This window comes from Neolamprologus multifasciatus, chromosome 22 (assembly GCF_963576455.1).
Source record: "Neolamprologus multifasciatus chromosome 22, fNeoMul1.2, whole genome shotgun sequence".
Taxonomy (NCBI): Eukaryota; Metazoa; Chordata; class Actinopteri; order Cichliformes; family Cichlidae; genus Neolamprologus; species Neolamprologus multifasciatus.
In genome coordinates this window covers 13,615,291-13,621,290 of record NC_140459.1, presented here as the reverse complement: position 1 = coordinate 13,621,290, position 6,000 = coordinate 13,615,291, and positions in this window count along the sequence as shown.

Sequence of the window (6,000 nt, the reverse complement as noted above, 5' to 3'; positions counted from 1 at the left end):
TTTGTAATGGTGTTTGGCTTTTTTGATACCCTTCTTTAGATTAGCCCTGGCTGTACTGTAGGCGTGTGCATCTCCTAACCTAAAGGCAGTGTTGCGGGCCTTCAGGAGGAGACAAACATCCCGGTTCGTCCAAGGCTTCTGGTTGGGGTACATGGTGATCTGTTTCTGGGTGGTGACACTGTCTGTAGTTTTGGAGATGTAATCCAGTACAGATGAGGCGTACTGGTCCAGGTCTGTGTGGGTGAACGTATTCCAGTCTGTGTTTTTGAATCTGTCCTGGAGCACTGCGTCTGTCCCCTCTGGCCACACTCTAATTGTCCTCACAGCAGGTTTCACACGTTGGATGAGTGGTGAATACCAAGGTGTGAGGAACAGGGAGAGATGGTCCGATTGTCCAATGTAGGGGAGGGGTGTTGCTTTGTAGGCTCCAGCCAGGTTGGAATAAACATGGTCTAAAGTCTTGTCCCCTCTGGTGTGGCAGGAGACATATTGGTGGAATCTGGGGAGGACTGTCTTTAAGTTTGTGTGGTTGAAGTCGCCAGCAACAATAGAGATTGACAGACCACGTGACTTTCGCGCATATAATAATATATTGATATAAACAAATGCACGGCTGTATGTACTGGTCTTTAGCTTAACACAAACTCAAAAGAGTCTAGAACAATTTTGATATTTTTCACTATATATTTTACTCTGCCAGAGATGCTTTGCTTTATTCATGGTACATCTTTTGTGGACCTTCATTTCATCTACTGTGTGAAATAAGCAGTTTAGCTCCTCTCCGATTAAGCCAAGTTTCTTCTGATTGGCTGCCTGTCAAAAACAGAAGGTTTAAACTGCTGCTGGGTTTGGCATCTGTGTTTATAGCTATAAATGTTGTATGGTATAATTGTGTACAGTTGCTACTGTTTGTAGTGACGATAGGTTAACAAATGAGTCTCTGTGGAGTTTGCAGATGATGTTGTGATCTGTAGTGAGCAGGTGGAAATGAGCATGGAGAGGTGGAGGTATGCCCTGAAGACAAGAGTAAAAGTCAGGAGAAGCAAGACAGAATACATGATGCGTGAAGATGGAGACAGGTAAAGATGCGAGGGGTAGAGCTAGTGAAGGCCGATGAGGTCAAACGTAAGGCAACAGACTCGTGAGAGAGGAAGAGAGCGCAGGCAGGGTGGAGACGAGCATCAGCAAGAGTGAAAGTAAAGTTTTAAAAAATGGTAGTGAGACCTGTTACGATGTATGATTTGGAGACAGTGGCACTAACAAAACAAAAAACAAAAAACAAGGAGGCTGAGCTGGAGGTGGCAGAGTTGAAGATGCTAAGATTTTCATTGGTAGTGACCAGAATGGACAAGATTAGAAATGAGTACATCAGAAGGACAGCACAGGATGGAGACAAAATTGGAGAATCCAGGCTGAGATAGTTTGGACATGTGCAGGGGAGGGATAGTGGATATACTGGGAATATTGTGTTGAAAATGGAGCTGCAAGGCAGCAGGAAAAGACCACAGAGAAGATTAATGGATGTAGAGGGCTGGTTTCACACAAGACAAGAGGATGGAGCCAGATTGATCCACTGTGGGGACTCCTTAAGTGAGCAAGGGAGTCTCCTTTAAGTATATTTAATAAAAGGCTAGCAGTTGACCTTTAATAGTGCAGTATTTTTACACTGACCATTGATCCTCAAGTACAATATTACTGTATTGCTTCCACCACTGTTTACTGAAATTCACCAGTCAATAAGTAGTATAAACAGTCCAGAGTCAGACCAGAGTTGAGGGCTAAGATGGAGCTACAGCAACTGTTTGATCGATCAGATGTGGTGGTGGTGAGGAGGAGGAGGAGGAACAAGAAGGCCTGTCTGCCGAACAGTCGAGCCACTTTATCTGTCAGGTTGGAATAATGTCCTCAGACCCACAGAGTGGCTGCTTATCTTGTGGTCACACCTGAGGGAAAATGTGTTGAGTCCACTTAATGTCCACTTGTGTCGAAGTCGCAGTGAAACAGTGTGGGAGTCTTTTCAACGTGCCATTCTCAGTTTAACACAGAGCCATCTGAGAGGATCTTTATTCCTTGATTGATTCTTTCTGTGTCCTTTCTGGTGTATTTTTTTTTCAATGTGCGAAGCAAATAGCTTTTTTAATTTAAGTGTTCTCTTCTTATTTTGTAGTTTGACATTGTAAATAGTGTTATATAATAACGAAATGCATAATTAAAAGTAATTGGAGTATCAGGTCACTACACACTGCTTTGGGTTTGCAGTGAATTGCAGATTTTCCGGAGAGCAACAACTAAACATAAGACAAATCACACCATTATTACACTCACTCACATGTTTAGTTTACATGTCACAAAAAAAGGGCAATGCTTACAGTGGTCTTCTGAAGATTTAACTCAAAACTTAAATGCAGGATATTTTTAAACAGGAATCATGCATTGCAGGGGGGGTTTTCCCAAATGAGATTAAAAAGCCAGGAGCTGTTAAATAGGTGGGAAATCTAATCATATAACTTTAGGTAAGAATATTTCTGCTTCTGCTGCTTTAAGTTTAATTTCTTTTCTGTATTGGTTTCCAAACTTTATCAAAGTGAAATGTCACATCAAGGGAGAGCACACTAAAAAGGGTAACTGAAGAGATTAGTCTCAGTCCATTATTTCTGTTTAAAAGTGGAGTAAAAACTTCTAAGGATTCATGTCTTTGCCAGTGCTCTATGATCACTCAGTATATATTTGTTGGAAGGATTTGTATCTCCCGCTAGCCAATGAGCTTAGAATATAGCAGGCAACTAGCCAGTAATGTAAAGCGCAGTCAGCCACCCCTGCCTTATTTGTTAGGGGGTCCGTGTTCCTCGTACAGACACCTCGTGTCCACTTAACCTTGTGACCGCAGCAGCCCAGGCTGGTTAAACGGCAGTCTGTAAAGTGAGTGGATGTGGCTTGGCAGGATTAATCAAGTCTAACGACACATCTGTAGGTAGGCTCACTGGGAAGAGTGAGCATCAATCAAAGTCTGGAGCATCTCTCTCTCTCTCTCTGCTGCATCGACCAGTGCTTTGGGCCCTTGGTAATTAAAAGGCATTGATTGGCTTCAGCCGCAAGATGCTGGGATGCAGTCAAGCAGCACAGCGCAGTGGGATGCGCAGAAAGAACAGGTGTGGATGCTCATATGTGGGTGCATTTGCATGTGTTTACACATGTAATTAATGTGTTATAGCCACACAAATGTCAGTAGTTTTGTTGTAGTTTGCTTTTAGCTCACGCAATAGATGTCCTTATGCTTTAAGTCCTTTTTTTCTAGCTTAACTTGTTTTCTTTCTGTTTGATTTATAAACATTGCAGTAATTGCATCTTTTTAGCTTACATAAAGCTGGCTGCATGAGGCCGAATGTGCCTCTAGTGAGGTTTAGTTGACTCATCCATTTGATAAAATCTGAAGCCTGAGAGAAACCTTTAGGTCTGTGCGCCCTTATTAAATGAGAATCAGGAGAGAAAAAAACAAAAAGGGGGGGAAAAAAACACGATTGATTCTGTGCATATACCCGAACCCTGAGGCTCATCTTCCCCATGGACACACACAGTCCTCGCACACTCGCTCTTCTTTTATTCCATCTGAGTGAACACAGTAAATCTAAGTGCTGCCAGATTGCTAGCGCTGCACATTTTTCGACCCTCAAGTTGGCTCATCAAGCAGGGAGCCTTGCCTGGGCTGAATAAGGACCAGAATACTACTATAAATACACTCCCTGACTCTTTACTCCGTCTGACACACTGACTGAGTGACAGTGAAGGCCACACATAAACACACACTCAGAGTCCCCTTTGATGGGTTTATCGATGTGTTAAAATACATAGTGGTTTTTGTTTTTGTTTTTTGGTGCACTATCCTTTGAATTACTAGGATTTCTGCAAAATAATCCTTCAGATCCTCTCTTCTGAATTCAGTTTGATATTACATCCACTCCAGTTTGCTGCCTATAGAGGTTTCCCACATAATTACTAGAGAACAAACATATTTACAAGAGTCTAATATTGATGCACTAATAAGCCAAAAAAAAAAAAAAAGCTGGATTTAGCAGGCGTTAAAGGGTTTAGCAAAGAAGAAGTAAAAGCTGTTCAGCCTGTTCCTTCATTTGTCGTGTGGAGGGGGAGCACCGGCTGTTTAAACGATGCCTGTCTCACTCCATCGTTTGACCACAGCTTGACAATGATGATAATCCCGCCCATGGCGCCGAGTCTTAGTCTTCCTGCTGTGCTCATAGGACCGATTAACGCTTTGATCGAAAAGCCTCTGTTTAATGTCAGGATGGCAGATGAATCATTAACCTAGTGGAGTGGACTGATTCGAGGTCTAAATCCAGGCAGAAATTCAGTAACTTGTGATCTTATTTAGCAGATATTCCCTGTAGCTGTCCTGTAGCTGCTAATGAGACGTCTGAGGAGATGAGGGGGGATATTGGATCATTCCTCCCAAAAAAACAGTCTGATTTCATCAATATTTTGAGCATGTATTGACTGAACAGCAGTCTTCAGTTCAGGCCACAGCATCTCAATTGGGGTAAAGTAAAGAATTTGGCTTGCCTTTTCCAAAACATGAATTTGTGTATTTTGCAAACATTATGTTGTTGATTTATTTGTGTTCTCTCTGTGATTTTCTTTTTATTCCTAAGATGCTTCAATCCAGGACACATCCGGGTCAGGGGTGTCAAGCATAAGAACCAGAACCCAGAGGACATAAATTTGAGACTTTTAACTGTATTTTGATGTCATTTCAGAGTCGTGCTGGCAGATTTCATTCATTTTCTTCACATTCTGTTGAAATTGCACTTTTTTTCTGTATTAAGATATCTCAAGGATTACATGTCTAGTTAAACTTCTTAACACTGAGAGAAAGATGGTTTTCACTGCTCCAGCCCACAAGATCAAAGTGGGCTGATATCTGGCCCACAATCTAAAATGAGTTTGACATCTGTGATCTAGGTGGTCTTTCACAAACTTAACACAAGCAGCTTTTTCCTTTGGTATTCCTCAAAGTGGACACATGCACACAGGATTTAGCTGGGTTTCAGGACTTCTGCAGGTGCTTTGCTGTTATTCCTGGCTAAGAGGAGTGCACATGGTCCTGGCGTGATCTCTGCAGGATGCCCACTCTGAGCGACAACAGCAGCAGCTCACACTTTCCTCTGTTTGTTTTTAGAAATGCTTTTCGTAGCATTTTCCTGCTTTGTTCATCTGTACAATACCAAGGTCCTGTGAAAGTTGCTGTGATAGAGCATTGATTCACACGAACAGTCTTCCAGGAGTAGAGCAGACTTTGAAGGTAAAGTCAGTCCTTTTATTTTTTGCTTTGAGGTTATTTGACAGAAAACAGAATATTGTGCTCATAAATATACACTGATTAGCATGTAATTATGTTTTCCATGACCTGATGTGCTCTCTCAGATTTATAACTATTCTAGTAAACATAAAAAAGAGCAGGTTCTGTTTATGTGGAGCTGCCATGTTTTCCTGCCATCATGAATACGGTGGCCAAGGTGAACATCATAACATCTGCCTAACTGTGTTTTATGTATGTTGCTTGGGACCAGCCACATATGTAGTACACCAAAGGCAGAGGTGTGAAGGTCCTCCAGTCTACTGGTTTCCTTGCATATCTCTCACTCTCTCGCTCTCTGTCTGTTGTCACTAAACATACCTTGCTTTGTGGAGGTGTGTCTTCCACTGGTCCCAGCCTATCTGCACCTGGGCTAAATACCACACCTGCCAGGGATTTGGTCTTCAGCCAGTTTCCACTTAAAGCAGAGGAAGATATTCATTAACTGCCAGATTGTTGACTAAGCTACAGTCCCGGGAGGTTTTACAGCCTCGGCGTGTACACCAGCTGAGGTAAACAGCAGATTGACAGCCTACAGAGTTGTTTGTCCTATAGCGACCACCGTCGCTAGGAGGAGGGGTAAGAAAACAGGAATCAGTTGACTGTAATCTACTGACATCTAGTGGTGAGAT